The sequence below is a fragment of the Eretmochelys imbricata genome, chromosome 1, assembly GCF_965152235.1.
Source record: "Eretmochelys imbricata isolate rEreImb1 chromosome 1, rEreImb1.hap1, whole genome shotgun sequence".
In the NCBI taxonomy this organism is placed as follows: domain Eukaryota; kingdom Metazoa; phylum Chordata; order Testudines; family Cheloniidae; genus Eretmochelys; species Eretmochelys imbricata.
In genome coordinates, this window is record NC_135572.1 from 28219114 (window position 1) to 28234972 (window position 15859).

Consider the following 15859-nt stretch of genomic DNA (forward strand, 5'->3'; position numbering starts at 1 on the left):
TTGAGAGGTGATCTGGTTACAGTGTACCATAAGGTGGAGAAAATACCAGGTAATAAAAGGCTCTTAAATCTAACAAGAACCTGGAAGCTGAAGCTAGGCAAATTCAAATTAGAAATAAGGCATTATTTTTTAATGGTGAGGGTGATTAACCATCGGAAACAACTGCGACAGGAAGTGGTAGATGCTCTGGCTTTTGATGTCTTCACATCAAGACAAGATGCCTTTCTGGAAGATATACTTTAGTCAAATACAATTTATTGGACTCAATGCAGGAGTAACTGGGTGAAATTTCATGGCTTGTGATATACAGGACATCAGACTTGATGATCCAATGGTCCCTTCTGACTTTAAGCTCTATGAATCTATGACTCCTTTCTGTTTTTAAGCTTTTAAAGCCATTCCCTTACTTGCTTCGTTTTCTAGCTAAGTTAAGAAGGAATGCAAAGTTTTTACCTAGCTTTACTACAAACAGGGCATGTTTTAGTTATCCAATACAATTCTGCTTCAGCCGTTGGCATAAAGCTACCAATAAATAAGAGAATCTCAATCATGCTTTATGGGTAACATTTCCACAACTTCCTGCTGATATCCTCTGAGCTCCCCAAGGTATGATCTGAAAGCAGCTAAGCAGAAGAATATTTGCTAGATATTTACATAGCATTTTCCCCAAATATAGTCCAAAGAGGTTTATTTCCCTATTGTCTGGAAGCTTTTATGAAGCACCATGCTGACATGCTGAGCCATAATATTTCCTACAGGTGGTATGTATTTTGTCCCTGTACAGATTGTAAATTTAATCTAAACTGGTTTAATAGAAAAGTTTAAAATTCACTGTAGATTCGTAAACTGTAGGTAATGCAACTTAATACAAAAATTATTCTTACAGGAGAGTTTTAACATAGTAATTCTGCTTGCATTAGACAAATGAACATGCCACCTAGAATATTACTGATAGAAACATTGTTCACAGGGACTGTGGATAGTTCAGAAGGAGGCGGCGCAGGGAAGTTTCAATTCATCAGGAAAAAAATATTTGCAATGAGTAATTCTGCCAGCCTTAATCCAGATCAATACACACAGTCAAATACATCTTTCTAAGTCTCCCAAGGAAATTGGGAGTTTCATTGCTTACGATATTTAAAACTAAACTGGACAAAGCGCGGGTAAACATATTCTCAGGCAACAATACATTGCTAGCAGAAGGATAAGCTAGATAAATGTCTCAGGTTTTTTCCATCTCTGATTTTCCTGACTATATTTGACTACACAACAATAGGATCATCAAACTAGTTTGGTGCAGTTGGGTTACAAATGTTAAGGCCAAGTAATTCATCCAAGTGGAAAAACTAACTCAAATACTGCTGGAAAAAACAGCATAATGTTCCTGCTCGAGCTAGTGTCCCACAGATCTTGACATTTGCTGGGAATGTTTGATAGGTAAGTGCAGTAAGTACAATATTTGTGAAAGGACAGAAGAGGTAACTGGAAAGGGAGAAGCTCCTCCAGCCTGGGAACAGAACTTTTGAGATTTCACTTGGAAGGGATGAACTTGGTAATATTTGGGGTGCATAAGTTTTAGGAGCATTCTAAATGTTTTGGGAAGCCACAAAATGATCTTAACTATAAAAAAAACACCCCTCCACCCCAATTCCACACCCAGATCCCATCTGTAGCTTAGGGGGAAAAGACCATGCTGCAGATGAAAGAATTTTCTGTGGCTGGAGAGAAACACAGGGTAATATTCTGCCAGAGTGAAATTCATCCTGTGCAGAGGGCCAGCACAACACCCAGGTTCCAGTTAAGTACCGTTTAATAAACCCTAAAAATAGGATTTCATTGATGCACAGACTTTGCACAAGGGTGAATTTCACCCATATGGAGAAAGAGATAGGATAGTTTGATATTCTGAAGAATACATGGGAAGCAGCATGGTCAATCAAAAGAGCACTAGATTAGAATCAGAAGCACTGATCTGCTAAGCAATATAGGGCAAGTCACTGTACTTCTCTGTATCTTTCACTGTGTGTCTTTATTATCCATTTAAACTCCTTGGGGCAGGAGCTCTCTCTATGCATTTGGACAGGGCTTAACACAGCAGGGCCTTGGTCGGGAGCACCTCAACGCAACAGAAATGATGACATTACTTGATTGTAATGTTTTCGTGAAGAAAATATAAAGCTTTACATTTTCTTTACACTGATTACATTTTGAAAATGCTAAATTTGTGGCTCTTATTCTTAGGTCCTAAATGGCTACAGAAAGAGAAAAAAAAAGTTCAAAATTCTTGCCAAACTATTCCATTCAACTTTCATTGATGAACTCATGCAAAATCATCTTCTGAGAACATAGTGAATGGATTTAAACAAACTGTCGTCTATACATAATTGCAAAATAAATTAAAATTAAACTCACCTCTAGGTAATAAGTGCACCTTGCTTAAAATGAATAGCAGCAATTTAAATAGTTACTACAGAAAGGGAGGAGAAAAAAACAGACTGTATTAGGTAAAGCTCATGGTTTGTTCTTCTGTAGAATAGATTCAGGATAAGAATCAAAATGGTTTTAACTAATTAGTAGTGGATTTTACCCACCGTTTTCCCCTTTACATGTTATTATTCCGCTCTAGAGGCTTTCATGCCCTGTCTCCCTCGGAGGTGAAGCCCCCACTATGGCCAAGAAATGGCACATGATAAACTCTTGGAAGCTTTTTCAATGCTCCACACACAACCAATATTTCAATGTCTACGGTGTCTTCCAATAAACCACAGAAGAACTTTTTGATTTAAGATCTTTTGAAGCACAAGTGGGCTTAAATACAAAATCTACTTACCAGTGTAGCAGGAGACCCTGGTTAGCTATGAGGAAGCAAGCAAGTTACTTCCAAAAATACAAGAACAGATAAGACTGACAATTTGAAATTGTCAGCTGTTGGAGAAATGAAGCCTACTGTAGAATACATGTCTCTGAGCAAAAGTTCCTAATTTAACCTTTTTCCCCATAGTCACTATCCACTGCAAAAAAAAAACACACAGGGGAAAAAGCTTATGATCGCTTTAGCTAGGATTAATAAGACAAATAGAGCTAGAGGGAAAGAAAGCCAAAGGCATCAAACACCAGGAGGCAGTTCCTGAAGATAATCTGTCAAGATGACTTTTTTTCTCCTGATGCATGAGTTTGCATCTGCCATGTGGTTTCCACATCAAAGAGAAGAGAACTGAAAGGACACGGAGGACATTACAGGGCACTTCCCTGGCCAGAGAGCCAGCCACATTTGATCTTAAACCCAGTGTACTATTTAGTTTTTAAAGGGCAGTATAAGTTGAAGCATTTCTAGTCACTGCGAAAGCAGATTTAAAAGAGGAAATATTATACAAATAGTTCTAGGGGTTCTGCTGCACTAAGCAAACCAGCAAATATCCACCTTCTCCAGCCCAGACCACTCAGAGAACAGAACCATATGTTCTGTCTGTATAATACAGCCTGCTCTGTACTGGCATTTTAAGTCTAAACAGCTTTACAAATAAGAAACTGTGCTCTCAATAAATCAATGTAGTATTTATTGAATGATCTACTGTACTTAAATGGCCCCCCATTACCATATACCCACAGTTCTTCTCAATACCCACAGTGGGCTACATCCTCATGGGAATAGATAGGTGGCCCAGAGTACTTCACCAAGGCCTGGGCCAGAGACTTTCTATTTCAAAAGATGCTACTTTAAGGTTCCTTCAGTCTTATGATTTCTGGTTTGCCATGCTCTTGGGGGCAAACAGGAACACAAGATTTAGCATACCAAATTAGACCAATAATCCATCAAATCCAATATCTTGTCTCCAGTGCTTATATCAGGTGTTAGTGGCTTTATTTTACTTCCTCAGTGACTCCCAAGAACATCAGGCTGGCTTTTTTTTTTATTTTTGACCATTAAACTATTACATCTCTATTAAGTGCTGTCCCTTTTCATGCCTCACCTCTGTGGTGAATACAAACACTGAGCAGAAAAGAGTAGCTGCTGGAAGAGTCAGTCAGTCACCTAAAGAAAGGAGCACCACGGAGTGGTACATAATGAAGAAACATGGCATTTCTATAGCTACCTAGATATCTATCTCTTGAAAAACAGGAACTGAGGTTTCAGGAGTTAATCCCAGACACTCCTGTGCTTCACACCTCCATATGGCCTTAGAAATATACAGCTTTTGAATTCTGCAAAGTTGAGAAGGGTAACACTGATGTATTTTAATTAAGTTATTTAAAGATTACTTCTGACCAAGAGCTGCACACCATGAGTAGATCCATTCCAGCATATAGATCCAGAGACCTAATAAAACTTTTGACAAGCTTCTTACAAACGGTAAATTCCCCCCCAGCAATATGAAAGCAGGAACATTTGTTGGATAAACACATAAGAAACATAAATAAATACCAGTTGGCACTGCATGTGATAATACTAGGCAGGGAATGTGATATAAATAAAATGTAACATGGCAGAAATGTATTAATATCTGCAAAAGCAGCTGAGACTGCTAAAACTGATGAAAACAAAATCTGTGTTGAGTGGGGAAGCAACGAGAAATCAATAGAAAAACAAAAGCATGGTTTTATAACACACTATTATGTGGATAGTGAAAAATCCAAAATGCCAAACAAAAAAGAGAATGAGTTTGTTGCAGTTCAAATACATATCCGCTACAATCCTATATCTAAACATCTGTCAATTTTTCTTCTCAGAGAAGAGCTTGTCCAATGGGACAATCCTCACTAGGTATTCTGGAGATACAAGTCATTTATTTATTTAGATTTAAATAGTAAAGATACAAGGGTCTAGATCAGTAGTTTTCAAACTGTGGGTCGCAACCCAGTAATGGGTCGTGGAATGTAAGGCACTGGGTCGAAGCGGTTCTGGTCAGCACCACCGACTAGGCCATTAAAAGTCCCGTTGGCAGTGCTGCCCGGCTAAGGCAGGCCAGTTCCTACTTATTCTGACACCGCGCTGTGCCCTGGAAGTGGACAGCAGCAGGTCTGGCTCCTAGGCAAGGGGACCACAGGGTTCCACGTGCTACCCCCACCCCGATCACTGGCTCTGCACACCCATTGGCCGGGAACAGGCCAATTGGGTTGGGGGGGTGGTGGTGCCTGTGGGCAAGAGCCATGCGGAGCCTCTTGCGTACCTCTGCCTAGGAGCTGGACCTACTCCTGGCTGCTTCTGAGGCGCAGCGCAGTCTGCAGTGCCAGGATAGACAGAAAGCCTGCCTTAGCACCCCCGCCGCGCTGCTGACCGGGAGCCGCCTGAGGGAAGCCCGTGCCCCAATCCCCTGCCCCAGCCCTGAGCCCCCCCACCCAGAGCTCCTCCTTCACCCTAAACCCCTCATCCCCAGCCCCACCCCAGAGGCTGCACCCCCAGCCCAGAGCCCTGAGCCCCTCCTGCACCCCAACCCTCTGCCCCAGCCCAGAGCCTTCTCTGACACCCTGAACCCCTCACTCCTGGCCCAACCCTGCAGCCTTCACCCCAACCCTCTGCCCCAGCCCTGAGCTCCACCCCAGCACCCCAAACCCCTTATCTCCAGCTCTGTTGGGTCACAGGCATCAATAATTTTCTTCAACTGGGTCGCCAGAAAAAAGTTTGAAAACCACTGGTCTAAATGCCCTAACACCCAAATAATTTAAAATATAACCCAAGCAACATTAAACAATTATACTGTTTGATCAATTTTCAACCTCTTTCTGGGCTCACTGGACGTATATTTAGTTCTTGGTCAGATCATGCAGATACTAAAAAGTGTGAGCCGTAATTTTAAGCTGTGAAAAAATTTCTTCTGGCCAGAAAGTGAAAGGACAGGCCTTAAATACCTATTCAACCCTGAGTAATGGCTCCAGCTGCCTCCAGAGACTACGGGGCAGGGATGTGCTCGTGAACAAGGGTCAGTGGGCATGCCTACTCAATGGAGAATCCACCAGATACACAGCAAATTGCCCCCGCCAAACTATCCAGACCAGAAAAATACATGTTCAAACGAATTAGAATAAGAATCCCCCTTCATCCATCTGCCAAACATTCCTAAACCCACCCACCATCTCATATGATATGACGGTGAGCTTTGTAGTATCTTCAGGACCAAGAGTGAGATGGCAGTTCTAGAGTCAGAGACACCTCCAGGACATTCTCTGGATAAACATAATGTGACAAAGCAGATTTTGGAAGAGTTTGTAAAAAGGAGAAAGGGCCCCCAAAAAGTAACGGTAAATTGGAGGACATTTTGATTGGCATGGGGAGAGATAAGGCTTGATACCACACAGGTCAGGGGATGAGGGCCTAGCTAGAAAGAAATCACACTGAAAATTCTGAAATACATAATGGTGCATCTTCATAAATCAGCCAACAAAGACATTGGGTAAGGGTGATTGAGACAAACATTAGTGAAACCTCGTACCACACATTCTTCATGGAGTACAGTAGCTCTAGAATACCAGCAGAAGTAACTGGGTTCTAACATGCAGACCCAAATGCCAGTCAAGTGGGAATCATTTTTGTGACGTACCATGAGCTAGTCTGTAGGTATGACAGTCCAACTATTGACCTAGTAAATTGTAATAATGAGAATTATTAAATGACATGACATCACAGTGACACATGCCCAAAACTGGGCCTAAGGATCTCCCTAAATCCATAACAACCAGACTTGGAACATTTAGATAACTGGCAGGTGGAAAACACTTGGTCCTTTAGATGACAGCTGAGAATTCTGACAAATTCTGTTAGCGCCACCATCAACTAATTCCTTAGAACCTTTCAGTCTGCAACCATCTTTTTAAATCAGCTGTGCACAACGCAAAGCTAGATGAACCAAACAAGCAGGTATTTGAGGGTCTGGAAGACTGGAGGTTCTAATCATATATTGATGACATATGGGCGTTTTGAATGTGCAGAAAAGATCACGAATCAGAGCCTAAGATGCTATGAAAAGCAAGACAGGACAGCCTAAAATCCAGTTCTAGGAATACAGCAGTTTCTGTATAATAACCAGGAATGTATTTTGAGTCAGGAAAGAGTTGCTGGAACAGGGAGAAAATGGAAATAGATTCTTTGATATAGTTAAATATATGGGGGGAAAAGTCATACCCAGGTTGTCACCAAAGCTGACATTCCGCAATTACAATAGCAGAAAAGAACCCTGGATGGCAGAGAAACTAAAAATTAGCAAAGTAAAAAAAAAATCACTAATTGATAGTTAGGAAGAAACATTAGGACTCTAAAGAGTAAAAATATCTGTAGACTCATCAAAATCAGGAATGAGAGCCGACGTTATGCAATAATTCTATAGTGACACTCTATGCACCGCAGGCTCTGACAAAGACATACGAAATTCAAGAGAATAAAGTGCCATCAATTGAGATAGGAAAGCAAGTCGCTGACAAGGACTAAGCTACTCATACCAAGATTTTCAATGCCTCACCATGGTTACAGGGATTGTAAATGAAGTAGTAGCTGTGGTATGTTAAATCTAACAGCTATGCAGGAAAGCAACATGGAGAAAGTGGCATCAAGTGTTCTTTAAAGTGAGGCTCCTAACAGCGATTATATGAAAAAAATGACACCTTCTTACTCAGATCTATTCGATGTATATAACTGAGTTGTATCTAATCACTTCATTGACAACAAAAATAGGTTTCACTGCCCTTTACCTCTGTTGGCCTCACTTGAGCCAGCACCGCTCAGAGGAAACAAGCTGGATTCTACTTCTTGTGGATCAGAATAGAATCGTTCCAATCATTCACACCAGCGTGAAACCACTAAGGGAAATGGTATTATCAGTGGACTATTTTGAAGAGAATGTGTCTGCACAAACTGAGAGGCTAAGTTCACATTGTAGGACCTGTATCATTCATGGGGATGTAAGTAAAGGCAAGAATCAGGTTGATTCTCAGAACAGAGAGACTGTTTGCAGGGCTGGCAGTTTAAACGAGAGCAGTTTTTTTATTGTTAAGTGAGCACATTTGTGGTGAAAATCATCAAAACTCAATAAGCACAGAACCTCACAGTGGCATTTTTATAGTCACTCTGCAAAAGAAATCACATTTTAAAGACACAGGGCTTTTTAGGGGAGTGGGGGAAGGTCCATTCGTAAAACCCTCTTGAAATGTTGCAGGGAAATCCCCATATAGCACAATCAACTTCTAAACTCACAGGACCAGATTTTTAGCTGGTGTAAATAGTCGTAGCTCCACTGAAGTTACTGCCTCTTTACTCCAGTTTGAGGATCTGGCTTGCAATGTTTAGAGAAACTGATAACTACACTCCAAAAGAGATGTCTCAGTAGCAGATGGGAATGATGAAGTCATCCAGAAGGCTAGAAGAGATGAGATTCCACCTGGGAAATTTAGAGGCCCCCAAGACAGAGATATATCAGAGCCAAAGCAGCATCACTGATCATTCAACCAGATAAGGTTTTTGCTCTACTCCCCCAACAAAACTTCCCTGGAGTCACAGATCTCCATTTGGAGAATGGCAGCCAGCCAGCACAATGCTCCAAGGATTTTTCCATTCATGTGTACATGATTTTCAGAGAGGCAGATACTTTAAAAAACAAAACAAAACATAATTCAACATCAAAGACGTTTTCAGTCTCTGGTCTTATTTTGTCAGATTAAACAAACTTTTTAGCTACTGTATAATTGTCCTGATGTTGGCCTTTATGTACGGTAGAGCAGTCATAAACATCTTTGGTTTATGTCTTTATACCTAGGAGAGATTTAATTCTCCTGTGCCGGATCTGGCCTGCGGGCCATAGTTTGCCCAACCATAGGGAGCAGTCACCATCAGACCACGCACCTGGATGCTGAAACATAGATACCATGAGCAACATGGTAACAGGGCCCAACCCTCTACAGGGAAGGTGGGGGCTCACCTGAATGAGTCAGAAGGTGACCAAGACGGAGAGTACTTCCATACAGCCCACAGAAGTGAGCCTCCCAGCCTGGGTCGAGAGACTTGGGCTTGTGCTGGCATTCTGAAAACAGCTGTCTAGACAGCACTGCCATGCTGTGGGTTCAGACTGGAGCTCGGCCTGGTGAGGGGCTGAAGACATTGTGCTGACGGGAGAGAGCTCTCCCATAGCCATCAGACGAGCACCTCTGCGAGAGGCAGTAGCTATGTCAGCGGGAGAAGCTCTCCCTGCCAACACAGTGCTGTCCACTCCAGCGCTTAGGGTGGTGGACTAATCACACCCCTGAGCAACATAAGCTATGCTGGCATAACCTGCAGTGTAGACAAGTACTAAGAGTGAGAGTTTGTCCTGTAACTTACGAGGAAAGCAGATCTAATTTAGCTTGCACTGAGGTGTCAGGGTAGATGAGACTAAATATGTACGTAGGGCGCTGTTTTGGAAACCTTTTGTTTTGAAATGCTTTGTGCCAACTGCTCTATAAAAGAGTTTTGTTTTAAGAAGGTTGTGGGTCACAGGATCAATGGTTCAAAAGGAGGGTCAATCAGGTGCCCAAACTGAGCCAAGCACACATGGTAATAAGCACTCAGGCGCTGGTCTAAAAGTGGAAGAATGGCAAGATTCCACCCCAATGCAGCCAAGGGCTAAGGGCCCAAGACCTGAGGTGACTGTGCTCAGAACCCAGAGTGCAGGTAGCCCCACAGCCATGACAAATGCCCATTAAAGAGCAAATGATATTGACAAATTAAAGATATAAAGGGAATAGGGTAGAATTTTAGGCGAATGAGACTTTGATGCATTCCGTTTTCATACAAAAATACACTTTTGGTTGTGCCTTTTTTTTGTTTTTATCCATTTCTTGCAGCTGTAGACAGGTATCTTAGAAATGTTTTGGGATGACTCTCCCTTTATTTCTTTCATTCTTCTCTTTCTCTTTCCTATTTTCTTTTTTAATCTCTAGACTATTTTGCTAAAGTTATTTCCTCGCTCCTTTTCCATCAGGCTATTTGATCTGCTTCTTCCATCCTCTCTGGTGGCTTCTCTTTGGATGGAGACCCAGCTACTTGCTGTAACCACCTCCACTAGTTTAAACAGCTCTTACTGTTCTCTGAGCCTGTTCATTGGAGCCACTTCTGTTTAATTATCGCCTGTCCCACCTGTATAAGACTCAGTCTGTCTGCACCAATTTTTCAGCGGTATGTTTAGGTTCCTAATCTCTACATTTCTCCTAAAAATAAAATACTGGCTAGGACAGGACAGAGGCTGTGTTCTGTGATTATATATTATGAGAAGGGCTCCCCCTTTTTGGTTACTGTTGTTCTGATAGCATTGACTAGTTGTTGAATGTGGTATAATAGATAAAACATGTCCCTATGCAACATGATGCTGAAGTTTCCAACCGAGTGGAATGAGGGTATATTTGATCTACCTTCAACTGCAGTTCTGCTTTGAAAAGGGATTCTAAAATTAACATTGTGGGGTTCCATTTTTATTGCTCTTCAAAAAACCAATATCAAATTTGCTCAGAGTGCAAGTAAAATTACGTTTTTTTTCCTAGCCGCAAACATGGGATCAAGTAGGTTTCTCACTGGCATGCACAGCATCACCAGCAATAAATATTCCAGAAGCCAAGTTCTGCCTCATTTATACCTGTTCAGTCGAGTAAACAACTGTAAATGAGGATAGTAACTGGTCCCATACTTGGAACTTGGCTTACAATTGTATTGATGATGCAAAGTCGGAAGGAACTCCAGTTCACTCTCAGCTGTTTTGTTTCTACTCAGCTAATTAGAGTAAAAACTAGAGCTGTTGATTAATCACAGTAAACTCACGCGATTAACTCAAAAAATTAATCGTGATTAAAAAATTAATCACAGTTTTAATTGCACTGTTAAATACTAGAATACCAATTGAAATTTGTTAAGTATTTTGGATGTTTTTCTACATTTTCATATATATTGTATTCTGTGTTGTAACTGAAATCAAAGCATACATTTTTTATTATAAATATTTGCATTGTAAAAATTATAAACAAAAGAAACAGTATTTTTCAATTCACCTCATACAAGTATTGTAATGCAATCTCTTTGTTGTGAATGTGCAACTTACAAATGTAGATTTTTTTTGTTACATAATTGCACTCAAAAACAAAACAGTTCAAAACTTCAGAGCCTCTAAGTCCACTCAGTCCTACTTCTTGTTCAGCCAATCGTTAAGACAAACATGTTTGTTTATATTTATAGGACATAATGCTGCCCTCTTCTTATTTACAATGTCACCAGAGAGTGACAACAGGCATTTGCATGGCACTTTTGTAGCTGGCATTGCAAGGTATTTATGTGCCAGATATGCTAAAAATTCATATGCCCCTTCATGCTTTGGCCACAATTCCAGAAAACATGCTTTCATGCTGATGACGCTCATTTAAAAAAATGTGTTAATTAAATTTGTGATTGAACTCCTTGGAGGAGAATTGTATGTCCCCTGCTCTGTTTTACCAGCATTCTGCCATATATTTCAGAAAATAAGACTCCAAATATACAGGGTTGAAGTGCGGCTTAAGAGAGGACAGCATGTTATTGCACTGCTGCTGATGCAGACCAGGAAGCAGATTGTGACTTGAAGTGTTTACCTACACTAGCTGGTGCATGATACTGGGAATGGAACCAAGGCTCCAACCACTCTCCATCCATCTGTTTGGGGAGGCAGGACTTAGTTGACTCTGTTCTCGCCCCCACTCTGGAACTTGTGGTATGGATAGCTGGTCACAAGGGAGAATGGGGTAAGAGGGTGTCAAGGTTCCTCCCCCACTCTGAACGCTAGGGTACAGATGTGGGGACCTGCATGAAAACCTCCTAAGCTTATCTTTACCAGCTTAGGTCAAAAAGTTCCTCAAGGTACAAAATATTCCACCCGTTGTCCTTGGATTGGCTGCTACCACCACCAAACAAATACTGCTTACTGGGGAAGAGCTGTTTGGAAACGTCTTTCCCCCCAAAATACTTCCCAAAACCTTGCCCACTTCCTGGACAAGGTTTGGTAAAAAGCCTCACCAATTTGCCTAGGTGTCTACAGACCCAGACCCTTGGATCTTAAGAACAATGAACAATCCTCCCAACACTTGCACCCCCCCTTTCCTGGGAAATGTTGGATAAAAAGCCTCACCAATTTGCATAGGTGACCACAGACCCAAACCCTTGGATCTGAGAACAATGAAAAAGCATTCAGTTTTCTTACAAGAAGACTTTTAATAGAAATAGGAGTAAATAGAAGTAAGGAAATCCCCTCTATAAAATCAGGATGGCAGATACCTTACAGGGTAATTAGATTCAAAACATAGAGAATCCCTCTAGGCAAAACCTTAAGTTACAAAAAAGATACACAGACAGAAATAGTTATTCTATTCAGCACAATTCTTTTCTCAGCCATTTAAAGAAATCATAATCTAACACATATCTAGCTAGATTACTTACTAAAAGTTCTAAGACTCCATTCCTGGTCTATCCCCAACAAAAGCAGCATATAGACAAACAGAGACCCTTTGTTTCTCTCCCTCCTCCCAGCTTTTGAAAGTATCTTGTCTCCTCATTGGTCATTTTGGTCAGGTGCCAGCGAGGTTACCTTTAGCTTCTTAACCCTTTACAGGTGAGAGGAGTTTTCCTCTGGTCAGGAGGGATTTTAAAGGGGTTTACCCTTCCCTTTATATTTATGACAGAAGGTATCATTTTACATGGCTGTTTTTCAAGAGTAGAACTGCACAATAAACAAATCAGTTTGGGTTACATTCTCAGGTCCTCCCAATCAGGACCAAGGTCCCATTATTCTAGGTGCTGTACAGAAAAACACAGACACTGCCCAGTTATCACTTTGAGGGTTGACAGGTTCTTATCCCAAGATCAGACCCAGTACTATTAAAACTATGTGGTTGGGAACCCCGATTTGCTCCGCTACAACACTCTCACTATAGGAACTCTTCTATATTTCCAGATAGAAAAGGAGGACTTGTGGCACCTTAGAGACTAACCAATTTATTTGAGCATAAGCTTTCGTGAGCTACAGCTCACTTCATCGGAGCTGTAGCTCACGAAAGCTCAAGCTCAAATAAATTGGTTAGTCTCTAAGGTGCCACAAGTACTCCTTTTCTTTTTGTGAATACAGACTAACATGGCTGTTACTCTGAAACCTGTCATTTCCAGATAGGTTATTAATACATTTAGCAAAGTCACAAATACTCTAACTCAGTGAGGTAGATAGAGAGATTACAGAATGTACATCTGCACATCCATATACTCACACCAACCCCTGCAGGACGACCTGAGATGTTAACCATCATCATCACCTTTCTCCTCATCAGCAGTGGCCATCATTCTGGCCCTTTCCAAGGGCTACATCTTTCTCTCCTACCCACACAGGCTGGGATGCAATTTTTATAATATGTTACCCTGGCACCACTATATCTAATGCATATTCAGTAGGGGTTTCTCCCCCTTTTCCTTATTTGTATTTCCTCATCCTACTAACGTTGAGGAGTCCTTCTCCCATAGGTTAGTATATTGATATGTGTACCGTTCATGATCACACCTGTCACCCCTTCTTAAGCAGATTTGCAGTTATTACTTCCATGTTCCTTGCGATAGCATTTACTGGAACCTCCTACCATAGAGCAAGTTCTTCTTAGTTCCTAAAATCTAAAGGTAACTGTTGATCTGTGCCAAGGGTTATGGCCTACTTAACAACACTTACGCTAACTTATGTTTCAGCTAATGTCTTACAGGATACAAGATACTGTAGGTTTCTTGCATTACAACTGAATATAATGCGGCAAGGCAGTGAATATAGTAAATGCAAGCCTATGGGCTACAGCAGTGGCAGGGTAATGATTAAGTGAGATATACCCAGATAATCCTGGCAAGTGACCCACATTCACATGCTGCAGAGGAAGGCAAAACCCCACAAGGTCACTGCTAATTGGACCTGGGGGAAAATTCCTTCCCCCAATAGATGGCAATCGGGTAGACCCTGAGCATGTGAGCAAGAACATGCCAGCCAAGTTCCTGAGAGTAAGAATGTTCAGTAATACCCCAGAGCCCTGACACTCCCTGCCCAATATCCCATCTGAAGCCATTGCCATCTTTGATGCTTTAGAGGGAGAAAATACCTGCATACATTGGGAGAAAAATCCCTTCCTGACCCCTGTTGGGTGGCGGGCTGAAACCCTGAAGCATGGGCTTTTAGGAATATAAGAAATAAACCGGAACTGAGCACCAGGGCTGCTGGAACCCCCCCTTCCCCCCATCACAAGCAATCCCATCAAACAATCAGATGCATGAATGTGACCAGCTCACTCTCAAAACTAATTGTTTGTCCCCCACAACTTCTATTGGAAGGCTGTTTCAGAACCTCACCCCTCTGAGGCTTAGAAACCTTCTTCGCATTTCCAGTGCTCTTGGATCCCTCACTGATTCAAAGCTTTCACATAGCAGCATCCACGACTAACACTTTCTGTCATCCCTGGTTGGCTAGGAGACTCTGTCCCATCCTGGTGCACGTTGATCGGGCCTCAGTTATTTATGCTTTCATCAACTCTGAGCTGGTCTATAGCAAAATGACAAACTTGAGCATGTAGCCTTCAGTGCTCAGGAAACTGCAACTAATACAACACACTGCAGCCCATCTCCTCAGCCACACAGGTTACTGTGAGCACATAAAACCTGTTCTCCACTCCTTACACTGGCTTCCCATAGCATTTCAAATCAAGTTAAGGATTTTGTCCTTATCTTCAAGACATAAGAACATAAGAGTGGCCATTCTGGGTCAGACCAAAGGTCCATCTAGCCCAGTATCCTGTCTTCCGACAGTGGCTAATGCTAGGTGCCCCAGAGGGAATGAACAGAACAGGTAATCATCAAGTGATCCATTCCCTGTTGCTCATTCCCAGCCTCTGGCAACCAGAGGCTAGGAACACCATCCCTGCCCATCCTGGCTAATAGCCATTGATGGACCTATCCTCCATGAATTTATCTAGTTCTTTTTTGAACCTTGTTATAGTCTTGGCCTTCACAACATCCTCTGGCAAAGAGTTCCACAGGTTGACTGTGCATTGTGTGAAGACATACTTCCTTTTATTTATTTTAAACTTGCTGTCTTTTAATTTCATTTGGCGACCCCTAGTTCTTGTGTTATGAGAAGGAGTAAATAGCACTTCCTTATCTACTTTCTCTACACCAGTCATAATTTTATAGACCTCAATCATATCCCCACTTAAGTCATCTCTTTTCCAAGATGAAATGCCCCAGTCTTATTAATCTCTCCTCATACGGAAGCCGTTCCATACCCCTAATCATTTTTGTTGCCCTTTTCTGAACCTTTTCCAATATATCTTTTTTGAGATGGGGCGACCACATATGCAAGTGGTATTCAAGATATGGGCCTAATCATGAATGTGATTCCCAACATTCTGTTCACTTTGACTGCCACTGCACATTGAGTGGATGTTTTCAGAGAACTATCCACAATAACTCCAAGATCTCTTTCTTGAGTGGGAACAGCTGATTTAGACCCCATCATTTTATATGTACAGTTGGGATTATGTTTGCCAATGTGCATTATTTTGCATTTATCAACATTCAATTTCATCTGCCATTTTGTTGTCCAGTCACCCAGTTTTGAGAGATCCTTTTGTAGCTCTTTGCAGTCTGCCTGGGACTTAACTATCTTGAGTAGTTTTGTATCATCTGCAAATTGTGCCACCTCACTGTTTACCCCTTTTTCCAGATCATTTATGAATATGTTAAATAGTACTGGGCCCAGACCAGACCCCTGGGGGACACCACTATTTACGTCTCTTCATTCTGAAAACTGACCATTTATACCTACCCTTTGTTTCCTATCTTTTAATCAGTTACCAGTTCATGAGAGGA